The sequence below is a fragment of the Nuphar pumila genome, chromosome 10 (genome assembly GCF_984573655.1).
Source record: "Nuphar pumila chromosome 10, dmNupPumi1.hap1.1, whole genome shotgun sequence".
Lineage (NCBI taxonomy): Eukaryota > Viridiplantae > Streptophyta > Magnoliopsida > Nymphaeales > Nymphaeaceae > Nuphar > Nuphar pumila.
In genome coordinates, this window is record NC_143258.1 from 48,450,975 (window position 1) to 48,467,313 (window position 16,339).

A 16,339-nucleotide genomic window follows, 5' to 3' on the forward strand; every position below is an offset into this window, starting at 1 on the left:
GAGTCCATATTTACGGCCCTAGTCGGAATATGGACGAGACCCAGATCCATCATCTTTCTACCAGTCACATTGAGCCTACACTCTTAGGCTATCTTGAAAATGCACATCATATTTCCAATGTTTTCAAAATATTGTGCATTAAATCAAATAAACTCTGAACGTATTCATGGCCACAGTGAGAATATGTGAAGGATTCATTTTGACTTAATACACATTTTTTCAACAAATTTCTTAGAAAATCTGTCAAAGTGCATTCATATACTCATATCATTTGCATCATGAAATCACTGCTTTTCCCATGATTTTCTCAAGAAAATTTCATTTCAAGAAAATCGATTTCTCAAGAAACTCTGAGAATTTTTCAAAATCGGTTTTCCCAAGTCAAGTTTTTCCACAGTTTTCCATGGAAAAGGTTATTTTCTCAAGATTTTCAAAAGGAGTTTCCCAATCTTTCTCAAGAATCAAAAATCAATTTTCAAGGGTAAGATTCCCAGGATTTCAATTTCCCAAATTTCAGTTTTTCTTCTCCAATGAGTTTTCCTATAAATTTTCCATCATTTTCCTGAGAAAACTCTCAAAGTCCGAGTTTTCCTGAGAAGTGTCTCCCTTTTCAAGTGTTCATCTTTTCTCAAGAATTCTTTCCATTTTCTCAGGATTTTCATCCATTCATGATTTTCCCACACCTTTATGAACTTTCTCGTGATTTCAAAACCCCTTTCATCCGAGTTTCCTGAGAAATTGACTTTCACCTTTTCCCGAGAAATGCTTTTCAACTCCAAAAGTTTTCCTATGAATCTTCAATCATTTTCCAAAAAATTTTTTCAGAGCTAGAGTTTTCCTGACAAGCATTTTCCCTTCAAATGTTCACCCTTTTCCTAAGAATTACTTACATTTTCTCAGGACTTTCAATCATTCATGATTTTCCCAAGTCTTTATAAACTTTCTCAAGATTTCAAATCTTTTCATCAGAGTTTCCTGAGAAATCGATTTCCATCTTTTTCCTGAGAAATATTTTCCAATCCCAAAGCATTTTCTGAGCATACATCATGTTTTTCCTACTTTCATTTTCCAAAAATCTCATAGCACAAGCCTGAATTCTCTGTGCATTTAGGATAGAATACGATTTTGATGATTTAACTAAGTCAAGCACAATTTTGGTCCTTGGTTCGATTACCCCTGTTAAAGGCGGCAGGAACGGTCGAACCTCGTACCGACAGATCGAGCCCCATCCCATGGATTTTCCCGCAATTTTTAAAAACGGAGGCGAGTATTTCAAAACAATTTTCCAAAATCCGGTCAAGTTTGAATCGTGAAAGCGTTTTCCTTTTTCTCTTCCGCAAGGAAGGGAAGACGAGAAAACTTTCACGACGATAACAGGTTTGTCTGTAAACACCCCAAATTTTCACTCACCTCCCCGACATTACCACCAAGCATCATCATTCAGCCTTTTAAATCGCCGGAGGGCAAAATGGTCATTTTCTGAGCCCGGACCTTACAGAAGTCTAAATTTCATCTGCAACTCTCAAAATTTCTCTATTTTAACTCAGATGTTCAAAACTTTACTCCTGACAGGAGACAGACATCTCCAAGTCTTGGTTCAAGATTCTATTGCATAAGACATGACATTGCATATCATTGCATGAGCATTTCATATCACTGCACTGCACAACATGTCATTTCGAGGTCCAGAACTCTTGATTTCAAAATTTTCAATCCAGATTGGAATTTCAACTCTTTTCAAAATTGATTTTAAAACCCTGGGTCTTCAAAATTATCAATTCTTCCCATTTTACCCCCAGGGCTCTGAATTTCAAAATATTTCTCAGGAAAACAATCTGGATAATTTTCAATAAATTTCAACTCAGATTTTGCCTTTTGTCAGCTATTTCAACTATCTTCCTTTTACAAAATTTCCCTACAGGGGCCAACTCTTTTCAAAATTTTTGTTTTACCAATTAGTCCAGATTTTATAAAAATTCCAAAAAAAGGTTTTACTGTTTTATCCTTATGTCAATAAAGAAGCAATGTGGGACCCATACTGAGGTAGTGTCACATAGGCTTTCTTATGAAAAATCTGAATTTTTGAAAAACCCAAAAATATAGGAGCCTTGTCCCCTGGATTGGTGCCACTTGTCATTTTCTCTCTCCAACCATTTATCTGCCTTGTCCCCTAAAAAGGGTGGATTTCGCCTACGGACCCGAACCAAATGCAATGCTTAATATGATAATGCAAACTTTACACCATAAAAACTTTTGATATTTTGCAGACTGCTAAAAGATCCAAAATAGAACATTTTTGGTTTTTACAGCCTTGGGATTTGAGCCATGGTGAGTTCGGTAACAGGGATTTGGTTCTGACGGAAGTAAAAATCAACCTAATCTAATATAAAATGCTAACAAAATAGAAAACATCCATGGAAATTTCTGATATTTAACAAAGCTACTCACGACACCTACAGGGACAACTTTTATGTTCATGACTTTGGCATTTGATCAACAGAAACACAGATAAAAATATAACTCTTCGTTCCTAAATTGACAGAACAGACAAATGTGACCAAACAAATGACTGACAAAAAAAATCTGAAACAGATATCACAAATGTTCTAAAAATCATAGGCTTTCAGGTGCAAACATAAGACATCCCGAACATAACATTCACTTTTTACAGATTTGGATTTGGATCAATACCCAAAGAGAACCCATCGACCTAAGTCAATCCAAAGTCTCAGAGGCCCAAATCAGGCCCTGACATGTGTCTCGAACTCTCGGATTTTTGTCAGACATTAAAATACTTCAGAAAAATCTGAGAAAATCATGTTAAAACCTAGACATCCGCCTGAGTTCAGAACATCTTTTGGATCGAAAATCTGATCTTCCATGAGGGAGATCTTGATTTTACAAGTCGGAAATAAAATTTTAAAATGCATCTCGGGTAATAAAACCCGACTCACCCTTTTGAACGTTTACCGCAGCAAACGAATTCAAATCCTTCAGAATTTTTGGCACATTTTTAGGAACACCTAAGCGCGCATTCCATGATTTTTTTAGAATTTTTTATGAATAATAAATGCATGAAATGACGTGTGGACTGACTGACAAAAACAGAGAGCTACTGAAATTGAGCAGAATTGAAATAAATGCTTAATTAAACCTAATTAACCTCTAAAACATGCTAAATTAATGAAATAAAATACAAATTAAATCTAGCTAAATGCATGAATGCTAAAATTCATCGAGGAAGCATAATTGTGTATTTTTATATATGTCATTTTATGAGAATAGCTCAATCCATCTCTTAGATGAGCTCTTTCTTCAAACGACACCCGAATCAAATCATGATATGAAATCAAGAGGAAAAGAGGTGCACCTTGCTTCGTTACGCAGCTTTGAAACTCTTGAAAAGGACTGCTACCAAGGGCTTTGTTCGTCCTTCGCTTCGGGCTTCGGATGATTCACCAAGATCGACCCACTGCACCTTCTTCACTGAGCCCAAGGGGGGAATGAATTCCAAAGTTCAAAATCGTGTTCTGAAGAAAGTCTAGGTTGAATTTCAAAGTCCAAAATAAGCTCCCCTAGGCTGGGCTTGGAGCCTTGTTTTTATAGAAATTTTCTGAAAATTTTGAATTTCAAACAGGCTCAATCTGAGCCCTCCATGTGGTGCCATCTCAGGGGTGCTATTTTGATTTTTTTTGAGAAAATAAAATGGGAAATTTTGTGGGTGAGACACCTCAACAGAATTTGAAAATTTTCAAAATTGGGTTTGCTTGATTTTCTCTGCAGGAAGCTCCCAGATGACGCCACCTCAGAGGGTGCTACCTGGGGTTTGAAATTCGAAATTTGCCTTTTGTAGGGAGCCCTCAGGTGGCGCCACCTCATGGGGCTATTTTTATTAAAAATATAAAATAAATAAAAGAAATGAAGCCAAGTGGGGCTCTGGAATGGTGCCACCTCAAAAGGTGTTTGAGATTTGAATCTAGAAGCAGTAGGAGCATGCCATGTGGCGCCACATTAGAGTGGCTCTTGACACGTGTTAGAAGAACATGGCAGTGGGCTGAGAAGGTGCCACCTTAGAGGAGTTTGAATTCTACTTTTTCTGATGAAAGGAGATCTAGACATGTGGCCGTCCAGGATGGTTCCATACCTGACAAGTGTCAGCTTGCTGGAGGAGGTTCTTCAGATGGTGCCACCTCAGAGAGAGTTTGAAATTTAAATTTCTTCTTTTTCTAGAGGAAAGGAGAGACTAACATGTGGCGCCACCTCAGGGTGGCTCCACATTGACATGTGTCAAGAAGCAGGAGCTGAAGAAGCAGGAGCTGAAGAAGCAGAAGACGCCACCTCAGAGGGGAGTTGTTTCTCTTTTTCTGATGCAGGGAGGTCTGGCCATGTGGCGCCACCTCAGGGTGGCTCCTACAATGCCATGTGGCAGGAGGAAAAAGCAAGGAACATGTGGCGCCCTCATAGACAAAGTAGAAAAAGGTAGAACTCCAGGATTTTCGCCACCTAGCTCTTGTCTGAAAATTTTTGAATGGTTGCTTTTCTGAAGAAAGCCAAGAGTGACATGTGTCTTCTACTTTTTCTGAAGGAAGCTGGAGATGACATGTGTCATCTACTTTTCTGAGAAAAGTAGGAGGGAGACATGTGTCATCCTGCTTTTTCTGAAAGAAGCAGAGAATGACATGTGGCAGAGGGAAGAGAAGGAGGTCCATGCCATGTGGCGCCATCTCAGACAAAATGGAAAAGGTGAAGTTCCGGATTTGCGCCACCTCTAGAGAGATTTGAATATTTGAATTCCAGTTTTTCTGAAGAGAGCAGGAAATGACACATGGCATCTACTTTTTCTGAGAAGAGCAGAGAATGACACATGTCACCTGCTTTTTCTGAAAAGAGTAGAGGATGCCATGTGTCCTCTGCAGGAGACAAACTTCAAATGGCGCCACCTCAGAGGAGACAAGTTTTGCTTTTTCTGGACAGGACAACACATGACACTTGGCATCTCAGGATGATCTTTGGAATGACACATGGCGCAGGGTGAAGATGGTGGATGTTGACACATGGCATGAAATGAAGAGGGGGTCTAATGACATGTGGCGGCTTCTTAAGGTAGCCCCACACTGACACTTGGCAGATAAATGGGAGGAGATAGAAAATGACAACTGGCACCAATCCAGGGGACAAGGCTCCTATATTTTTGGGTTTTCCAAAAATTCAGATTTTTCAAAAGAAAGCCTATGTGACACCACCTCAGTGTGGGTCTCACATTGCTTCTTTATTGACATAAGGATAAGACAGTAAAACCTTTTTTTGGATTTTTTATAAAATCTGGACTAATTGGTAAAACAGAAATTTTGAAAAGAGTTGGTCCCTGTAGGGCAATTTTGTAAAAGGAAGATAGTTGAAATAGCTGACAAAAGGCAAAATCTGAGTTGAAGTTTATTGAAAATTATCCAGATTGTTTTCCTGAGGAAATATTTTGAAATTCAGAGCCCTGGGGGTAAAATGGGAAGAATTGATAATTTTGAAGACCCAGGGTTTTGAAATCAATTTTGAAAAGAGTTGAAATTCAAATATGGATTGAAAATTTTGAAATCAAGAGTTCTGGACCTCGAAATGACATGTTGTGCAGTGCGGTGATATGAAATGCTCATGCAATGATATGTAATGTCATGTCTTATGCAATAGAATCTTGAACCAAGACTTGGAGATGTCTGTCTTCTGTCAGGAGTAAAATTTTGAACATCTGAGTTAAAAATAGAGAAATTTTGAGAGTTGCAGATGAAATTTAGACTTCTGTAAGATCCAGGCTCAGAAAATGACCATTTTGCCCTCCGGCGATTTAAAAGGCTGAATGATGATGCTTGGTGGTAATGTCGGGGAGGTGAGTGAAAATTTGGGGTGTTTACAGATGCCCCTCTTTGCTACTAAGTCGGCTTGTGGCCGAGCTTAGTGGCAAAGAAAAACACACCAAATTTGGGCTATATAAAAAAAATGCCTCAGTTAGAAGGATCTAACTGAGTATGCAGAAGTTAGCCCGAGGAAGATGGTAGATATGAAGCGAAGAATGAAGAGAAAAGATTTGCTCTATGAGAGCGAAGTTCAGGTTTTTGCCCTTATCCTGGATGGGACAGAAATACCTCACATGGAACGAAGCTCAGGTTTGACCCTTAACCTGATTGGGGAATGGAATATCTCATCGAAATGAGACCCAGGTTTGTACCCTTAACCTGATCGGGTGGAAGTTGAAATACCTCTTTGATTGAGGCTCAGGTTTATACCCTTATCCTGATCGGGCGGAAAATGAAATACCTCTTTGAATGAGGCTCAGGTTTGTACCCTTAACCTGATCGGGTGGAAGATGAAATACCTCTTCAAAGGAGGCTCAGGTTTGTACCCTTAACCTGATTGGGCAGAAAGATGAAATACCTCTTCAAAAGAGGCTCAGGTTTGTACCCTTAACCTGATTGGGTAGAAAGATGAAATACCTCTTTGATTGAGGCTCAGGTTTGTACCCTTATCCTGATCGGGCGGGAATCAAGTCCTTAAGAGGGATTTAAAATTGGTGTCTGGATGTATCAAATACGGACATCACGCTCTTACTTAACGTCAGGATAGCTAGAAAATATTGTCAAAATGTTGAAAATTTTGTTGATTCAAAATAACTGAAAATGATGCTCATTGTTGAAAAATATTCCTTCTTTTCTATCTGAAGTATTACCTCCAAACATAATTGACTTCATAGAATCAAGATTTGGAATCCAAATTGCTTGCGATTGACCTTCTTCAAAGAAGTTATCAATTTCTTTGATATGAACAGGAAAAAGAATTTGATATTATGAAAGCAATTGATGAAAGAATATTGATAATAGAATTTCACAAATTTAAAGAAGATTCTTGATAAATATGGCAGTTTGATATCCTGGGAGCTTCTCTCATGATAATCTTTTTGCACTCTTTTGGCTCTCTTGAGTTTTTTGGCTACATTCTTCTTCATTTTGGAGATGTTCTAACTTTTTCTCTCTTTCTTTTTCCTCTCTTTCTCTCTTTTGGAAGGGTACGCCACAAACTCCTTCAACTTGGAGATGTTTTGATCCTTCTTGGACGATGTTGGCTCATGGGTTAGAGATCTTTGGATGATAGCTGAAATTAAATATCTTTTAGGGATTGTTGGTAGGCTCATTGCATTTGTCTTCATCTCGACAGTGCTTTGGACTTTCCCTAGAAAGATCTGTCACAAACTCCGTCATCTTGGAGATGTTTCAAATCTTCTTTGGCCCCGGAGGTCTACTCGCTTAATTCGCCTTCATCTTGACGACAAGTGAGAGATCTCTTTTGCGGATATTTAATTGCAGCTTAGGTGATTCTGAGGAGACAGGGCTTGGGTAAATGCTCTCTTTTCTAGCGCTCAGGATATTTCCACTGCCTCGTTTTTACAAGAATAGCCTTTAAAGATGGGCCATTCACTGCGATCAATATCGATCATCTACAACTTTTCAATAACATTGAATCTTCTTTTCTGGCATATCGAGGATTTATCCTTCATCCTTTTGGTTGGCCAATAGAAAGAATTTGAATTTTGAATCTCTTTTGGCAAAAGCTTTACTCTTTTGGAAGTAATGCTGAAGGTAAATTGAGATAGAGATTAGTGCAATAAAGATTATGAAATCAACAAATGAATTGACAGATTGACAAAATTTTATTGAAATCCTTGGTGAAAGAGAGCATCTGAGGTCCGGCTCAACACATCCGTGACGAAAATTCTCCTCTCTTTTTTCCCAAAAGAGGCGACTATCAGTTCACTGGGAACAATATCAGTTCAATTAAGAACGACCATCAGTTCATTGGAAACAATATCAGTTCAATTAAGAACGACCATCGGTTCACTGGGAACAATATCAGTTCAATTAAGAACGACCATTGTTGGGAATAATATCAGTTCAATTAAGAACGATCATCGGTTCGGTGGGAACTATATCAGTTCAATGAAGAACGACTATCAGTTCACTGAGAACAATATCAGTTCAATTAAGAACGACTATCAGTTCACTTGGGAACAATATCAGTTCAATGAAGAACGACTATCAGTTCACTTGGAACACTATCAGTTCAATGAAGAACGACTATCAGTTCACTTGGGAACACTATCAGTTCAATGAAGAACGACTATCAGTTCACTTGGGAACACTATCAGTTCAATGAAGAACGACTATCAGTTCACTTGGGAACACTATCAGTTCAATGAAGAACGACTATCAGTTCACTTGAGAACACTATTAGTTCAATGAAGAACGACTATCAGTTCACTTGGGAACAATATCAGTTCAATTAAGAACGACTATCAGTTCACTTGGAACACTATCAGTTCAATGAAGAACGACTATCAGTTCACTTGGAACAATATCAGTTCAATTAAGAACGACTATCAGTTCACTTGGAACACTATCAGTTCACTTGGGAACACTATCAGTTCAATGAAGAACGACTATCAGTTCACTTGGAACACTATCAGTTCACTTGGAACACTATCAGTTCAATGAAGAACGACTATCAGTTCGATGAAGAACGACTATCAGTTCACTTGGAACACTATCAGTTCAATGAAGAACGACTATCAGTTCACTTGGGAACACTATCAGTTCAATGAAGAACGACTATCAGTTCACTTGAGAACACTATCAGTTCACTTGGAACACTATCAGTTCGATAAAGAACGACTATCAGTTCACTTGGGAACACTATCAGTTCAATGAAGAATGACTATCAGTTCACTTGGGAACACTATCAGTTCAATGAAGAACGACTATTAGTTCACTTGGGAACACTATCAGTTCAATGAAGAACGACTATCAGTTCACTTGGAACACTATCATTTCAATGAAGAACGACTATCAGTTCACTTGGGAACACTATCAGTTCAATGAAGAACGACTATCAATTCACTTGGAACACTATCAGTTCACTTGAAGCACTATCAGTTCAATGAAGAACGACTATCAGTTCGATGAAGAACGACTATCAGTTCACTTGGAACACTATCAGTTAAATGAAGAACGACTATCAGTTCACTTGGGAACACTATCAGTTCAATGAAGTACGACTATCAGTTCACTTGGAAACACTATGAGTTCACTTGAAACACTATCAGTTCGATGAAGAACGACTATCAGTTCACTGAAGAACGAGGACCATTATAGAGAGTTGGATCGCTTCCATGAATGGTTTCAGGATTATCCCCTTATCCTGAACGGGGAATGAAAATTGGATGACCTGGCGGTCGAAATTGAGAATTTTGGTAATTTGAAAATTGGAAATTGGGTGACCCGGAGGTCGAAACTGAAGAATTGAATGACCCGAGGATTTGAATTGGAATTGGTGGGCAAATATATCAAATTTGAGAAATCGACTGACCCTTTGATCAATGCAGAAGAATGAATGGCTCAAGTCAGAGCTCGAATAAAGTAAAGAGATCACGAGTCGGAACCCGGATCAACAAAAGAAAATAAAGAGCTCAGATCAGAGCTCAAATGAATAGAGAGATCTCGAGTCGGAACCCGGATCAACAAAAGAAAAATGAAGAGCTCGAGTCACGGCTCGAGTAAATAAAGAGATCTCGAGTCGGAACCCGGATTAACAAAAAAAAAATGAAGAGCTCGAGTCAAGGCTCGAGTAAATAAAGAGATCTCGAGTCGGAACCCGGATCAACAAAAGAAAAATGAAGAGCTCGAATCTGAGCTCGAATGAATAAATAGATCTCGAGTCAGAACCCGAATCAACATAAGATGATGAAGAGCTCGAATCTGAGCTCGAAGAGATCTCGAGTCGGAACCCGGATCAACAGAAGATGACGAAGAGCTCGAATATGAGCTCAAATGAATAAAGAGATCTCGAGTCGGAACCCGGATCAACAGAAGATGAAGAGCTCGAATCTGAGCTCGAACAAGGTATAGAGATCACGAGTCGGAACTCGGATCAACAAAAGAAAGATATGGACCAACTTGAAAGTTGGAGTTTGAAAGAAAGCTGAATCAGAATTCAGATCTTCAGAGGAGAACCCGGTTAGGGGAACACAATTTTGCAAATTGTCAATGCGGGAACTGGATTTTTGAAAAGAGGATCTTATCCAAAGATTGTAGACTAGAGTCAAAGATTGATGATTAAGATGGGAAATCATTCATAGTCTCAGGATTTATCCCTTATCCTGAATGGGAAATGGAATTGGGTGCATAGTTAATGCAAATGCAATGCACATGCACATGCACATGAAATGCAAATGAATGCAAATTGATGCAAATGAGTGCATATATATGCAAAATGAGAGAATGGTTTATCCTGCCTGCATACAGGATTTTTTGAGGTAAAGATAAATTTTCCAAAAGAAATGCCCCAGTGTAACTAGGGAGAAAATTTTGAATAAAAAAAGGATAATTGATGAATAAGGCGACAAGCTTCTTGCCTGCATACACATTTTCAGCCACCCACAAACAGAAAAATGGTCGGATTGGTACCACCCCACAAGGGAGGTACCAACCCAGCAATTTTTTGATCAATGGCTGGTCGGAAAGTGAAAAAATACAAAAAAAAGTTAAAAACATTTAAAAAAAAAATGGCTGATCATTTTCCGGCTGGCCACTGATAGTAAACTGGCCAGTCTGGTACCACCACACAAGGGTGGTACCAGCCTTGTTATTTTCCAGCTGGTGGTTGGCTAGAAAATAGCCGAAAAGTAAACAAATACATAAAATAAAAAATAAGAATAGAGCTAAAAACCACGGACCATTTTTCGTACTAGAAAATGGCTGGACTGATGTCGCTCCACGAGTTCGGTACCAGCCCGGCCATTTGCCGACTAATGGCTGGCCGGAAAATGAATAGAAATAAGTTTTTCAAAAAATAAAACAAAAAAAAAAGGATAGTGCCAGCCCGGCCATTGGCTGGCCAGAAAACAGCTTGGCACACTGACGAATGAGAGAGGGGGTTAAGGACAGTGGAGGTGAAGGGATGGGAAGCCAGCCCCTCCGACAAACCCAGTTTTCACATGAAAAAACTGGGTAGGGTTGGTTTTCATAAACCAGATTTTCATTGAAAACCTGGTTTACCTAGTTTGTGAAAACCAGGTTTTGTCACCCAAATGGATGCAAAACCCAGTTTTCAGCCCGTACCCTGGTTTTTACTAAAAAACAGCGACATCCAAACGGGGCGGGCCAAAGAAAGTGTTTGTTTCAAATATAAGAAAGAGAAACACAAAATACTATTGGTGTTAACGGTCTGCCTAACCCCAACTTGCCAATCGATGAAAAAAAAACAGACTTTTATTTATATGTTTGTTTCATGTTTGGTGAGAAAGTCAAAAAGCTAGCGGGGCACACATGCAAAAAGTAATTTTGTGCGTTTGTTAAAAGACCACCACGAAAAAGGTGGTGTGAAAGCCATTCACTAGTGAGGAGGGTGTGATCCCACCATAGTGACAAACGTTCAAAACGGCAAAATCATGTTTTTAAAAAACTTGCGAGAATTTGAAAATTTTTCATAAATCTCACATTTTTTGGCAAAATCTTGGTAGTAAAAAGTAAATTAAAAAATATAAAAAATATTTTTATAAGAAAATAATAAAATTTATTTAAAAATAAAAAACATGATTTTTTTAATGATAAATAGCCATTTAAAATGTAAATATCACATTTAAATCATGATATTTATGTTTTTTCATAAATCTTGTGATATTTTGAAAATCTTGCAAGAAATTGTCGTTTTAAACTTTTAGGCTATTTCTTATGATATTATCGTGATATTTTCATAAATCTCACGATATTTGTCATAGAGGATCCCACTTCCAGATGAAAAATATGGGGGTCAAAGAGAGTTATTTTTCTTAGACCATTTCTAACCAAAATTTCCAAGTTTGTTTCACCACAGGAAAAGTGGGGCTCGTTTTCTCATTAAAATGGGTGCCGTCAGGCTTGCATAAAGCTCGGCTCACTTAAGCTTCAACCAAGCTTGTCCACGAATATAAATGAGCCAAGCCTAGGCACCTATGGACTCGTTGACACTCCTATGGGGTTTCAACCTTTCCATATTCCAAATTGTTAAACTTGCTTGCTTGGCAAGCAAGTTTGATTAATCAAGCTAGTTAAATTTTCTTCTTCTTTTTTCCAATTCAACTTCCTTTCTTTTTCTCTTTTTTTTTAGCCTTCCCATCCTAAAAAGGCCTAGAATGAGATGCCCCCCCCCCCCCCTCCCATCTTCTTGGGAGGCTTACCTAATGAATTAAGCAAGTCTTGACTTTTGCATTCACATTTTGATTTTTGGTAACTTTTAAAATCATTTTTACTTCTTAAAATTGACAAGGATGTGCTACATAGGATGAGACGGCTCACCTGTGAACTCCTACCTTTTTATGCAATTTAATTGAATTACATTTTTAATTCCAATTAATTAAGTTTAGTATTTTGGATTTCAATTCTTTCAAAACTAGAATTTAAATTTAAATAGAACGACTCTAAATGCAACTCAAATTATTTTCTAATAAATGTGGATTTCTTTAAACCAAAATTCGGCTAGCTTAATTATATATTTATCTAACAAATTCTTAATTTCCCAAAAATGCATTTTGAAAAGAAATTTTCACTAGGGTTGATAGGACCCATTGGCGTTTGAGTGTATTCCCTATATTTTTTCTAAGTCTTACATAATCTATTGTATAATACTTAGTACATAGCATTATCAATTTATCACATATAAAGGCATTTGCGAAAATTTATAAAAAATTCTCAAAAAATCACAGGCATTACACACAAGTTGCATGAGCATAGTCCATCATCAATGATGGATGACACTGGGGAGTAGACTACTCTCTCTCTCTCTCTCTCTCTCTCTCTCTATATATATATATATATATATATATATATATATATATATATATATATATATATATATATATATATATATATATATATATATATAGGAAAACCCATAAGAGTGGATGACTTAAATGTTGGATATGCATCCAATGTTCCAATGTTAGAAAAATGGGAATTAGTGGTGATTGTCATTGCCACTAATTCCTATTTTCACTTAAAAAATATTCATTGTTGATTCATGCACAATCAATGGTAGTTATTTGTCCAAAAATAATGGACGATTTACACGAGAAAAAATAAAAAAGGTACGATAAAACTTTTTGATGAAACCAAGAATGCAAAAAATGAACACCTAGATGAGGAGATATGCTTGTGTAAATTGTGCACAGTCAAGACAAGACAAGACAAAATTGGACTTTGGATCCAGAATGGATCTAAATTTCAATACACAAAAAACAAGAACTACGATACTAATTGACCTCTACAAGCTATTCTAGAATCTCGAGGTGCCTTAGTTAAGGAAGCAAGGTCCCACCGGGCATGTCAGTTTTGTGAACAATGTATCTAATGAGGTTTAGACAAATGACTTTTGAAATGGATCCAATTTTTTAGTTGAAGGTGATGTGGGATCCCCGCCTACAAGTCAAGTGTATTTCCTTTTTCGTTGAGAAGGAATCAACCCCATCAAGAACTTTGGCTTCCCTTCAATTCGAGCTTTAGTGTGCAACATCACATACTTCATATGCAACGTCAATGAAAAAGTGAACTTGATGGTGTACACACTACCAAGGCTCGAAAAAGAATCAAACACGAATAGTATGATATCTATTAGATAAATCCACACTTTATTAAATGAAATAAACAAAAGAAACCAAGAAAATACTTGGATATGAGTCTCACCTTGTGTTTAGGTAGCCTTTTCTATGACAATGACAAACATGACAACAAGCGAACATAGTTTTAGTTGGGCAGAAACTCCAAAATAGGTGAGACAAGGATCTAGATCTAGACTTGGGAGCATCTAGCAGCATAGGGGTAGCGTGCATCACCACATACCTCATACGCAAACCCTCTAAAAAAAAGTGAGTTTGATGGTGTATAGACATCTCCAAGGTTCGAAAAAGAATCAAACACAAATAATACGATATTTGTTAGATAAATCCACACTTTATTAAATGAAATAAACAAAAGAAACCAAGAAAACACTTGGATAAGTCTCACACTAGGCTTAGGTAGTCCTTTCTACGACAATGATGAGCACGACAACAAACAAACAGTGCTTTAGCTGGGTGGAAGATCTAGAACATGTGAGACAAGGATCTAAATCTAGACTAGGGAGCATCTAGTAGTATAGGGGTAGATGTGTGCTAGGCTAGGTTCAATTAAATAGAGTGTGGGCATAGGGTGTTTGAAGTAGGAGAAACAGGACTCGAAGGCACTAATAATAAAGCTATATTATAGATCTTGGATACTTAGATTCCTTAAAATGGGGACATGATCCCTATTCGTAATTGTAAAAATGAATCTTGGACCTAGATCTAGTGGATTTTGAGCCATAAAAATTGGATCTAGATGCCATGCAAGTGTCTGCATCTGATTGGTGAGGTATTTGAGGTTGCACAATTCTCTTGGTCAAGGTTTTTAGCTTAGAGGCTAAGAAACCGAGTTTCGTAGGTTGAGGGGGCTAAGGATTTAGTTTTGTAATGCTAAGGGTCACATTTTGGAATGTTTGGAAAGTCTTAGGGTCCAAAACAACTTCTAGGTGCAAGCCATGCCTGAAATAGGCAACACTGAGTTGAGCACCATCTAAGTTGCCTAGGCGACAACTTGGGTTGTTGCTCAGACAAAATGGGTTCTTGCCCAGACAAAATGGGTCTAGATCCTATCTCGATCCAATCTCTGGAACAACATCCTGGCTTGCACAAGTGCCAACTTAGACTGGATCCTCATTCAGATCCATACTACTTGGGCGACAACCAAATTTGGATCGTATCAAGATCGGGTGCCAACTGAACTAGAACTGATCCATATCCAATCAATTCAAACGATAACTTGGTTCATATTCATACTAGGAATTATGACTGAGATTTAGATCCAAATAGTATGGGTGAGAACTAGGGATGGACGTCAATGCAGGGGTGACAATTCAGTTTGGGTGACAACCTAGAATGGATATGGATCCAGAACCAGATACAAACAGACTGAAAACCTTGTTTTGTCCATAAATTTTGCTCTTAATGTCAAATTGAGATTTTTTTATGCATTGGAAAGCTTATGATGTCCTCTTCAACTTCTCTTTTGGATGAAAAGCTTCAAAACTATGTTTTTAGGACAAAAATATATTTGAAGTAGATTTAATAGTTTTGGATAAAAGACATCAGTGTTTCGAGAAAAAGACATTTGAACAAAAATTCTTAGAATATGATTGGTCAAAATTGGGGTGTCTACACTCTCATAACCCACTCAAAGAAGAAAGCAATTTCTCTATTACTCAAGGAAACTCATACATGCTAATTAAGAGAAACTGCAAAATTACAAAGCCTGACACCAAAGTCCACCATAAACCTCTATTTTTTCTCCCAAATTATATCAAAACTGGTCATGGAGCAAAGCGGATCCAAAATTCAACGCATACATAACAAAGTGCTTGGTCAAAAAATGGGCTGCCATTTTTTTTATTTTTTAAAATTTTAAAACTCAAAATCTAGTTTTTTAGGTTTTAGATCATTTAAACACCAACCAAATTTCCAGTGTTACTCAAAACCTAGAACAAACTTTTTTGTTTTTTATAGTACAAGGAAAATTTTCTTCCATCACCAACCATACATTGGCTGACCGCCATTGGTATAACCAAAGTTATCAGAAGCTTCTTGGATACGTGAGAAGCTTGCTTTTCGAAAACTTGCTTTGAAAGCGTGATACTCCTTGCTTTAAAATTTTTATGAGAATTTCTATTCCCTCACGCTTCTCCTATGCTTCTACACATTTTATCCATTTTTCTCACATGTGCTATCTCTACTTCTATGTTATTTATGTGTTTTCTCTTAGGCTTCTCACTCACTTTCATGTTAAGAGAAACTAATTAACAATCATTATTTTTAGATTTTGTTAAAAAGTTAATTTTTACACTAAAAAAACATAAAATTTAAGAAAAGTTACTCTTATTTTAGTTTTTATTTATGTCCCATTTTGATTCTCACTCAATTCTTATATTATTTTTTTATTCCCCACTTTCCGCTTCTTAAACATTTCAAAATGCAATGCTTGTTTCCCGCTTTCACTTTTTAGTCAGGCAACCTTTGATAAAACCCTTGAGGTTGGTGATTTTCAATATCTACCATACATCTTGTAAGAAGACATGTTTGTACCACAAAAATGTCCTGGTGCTACAAAAATGCCTTGCTAGAGCTCAAAGGGTGGTACAAAAATTCTCTTGAGAGGAGCCTAAAAGGACTTTCCATGGTGGTGCTCCTTACTTCCATAAT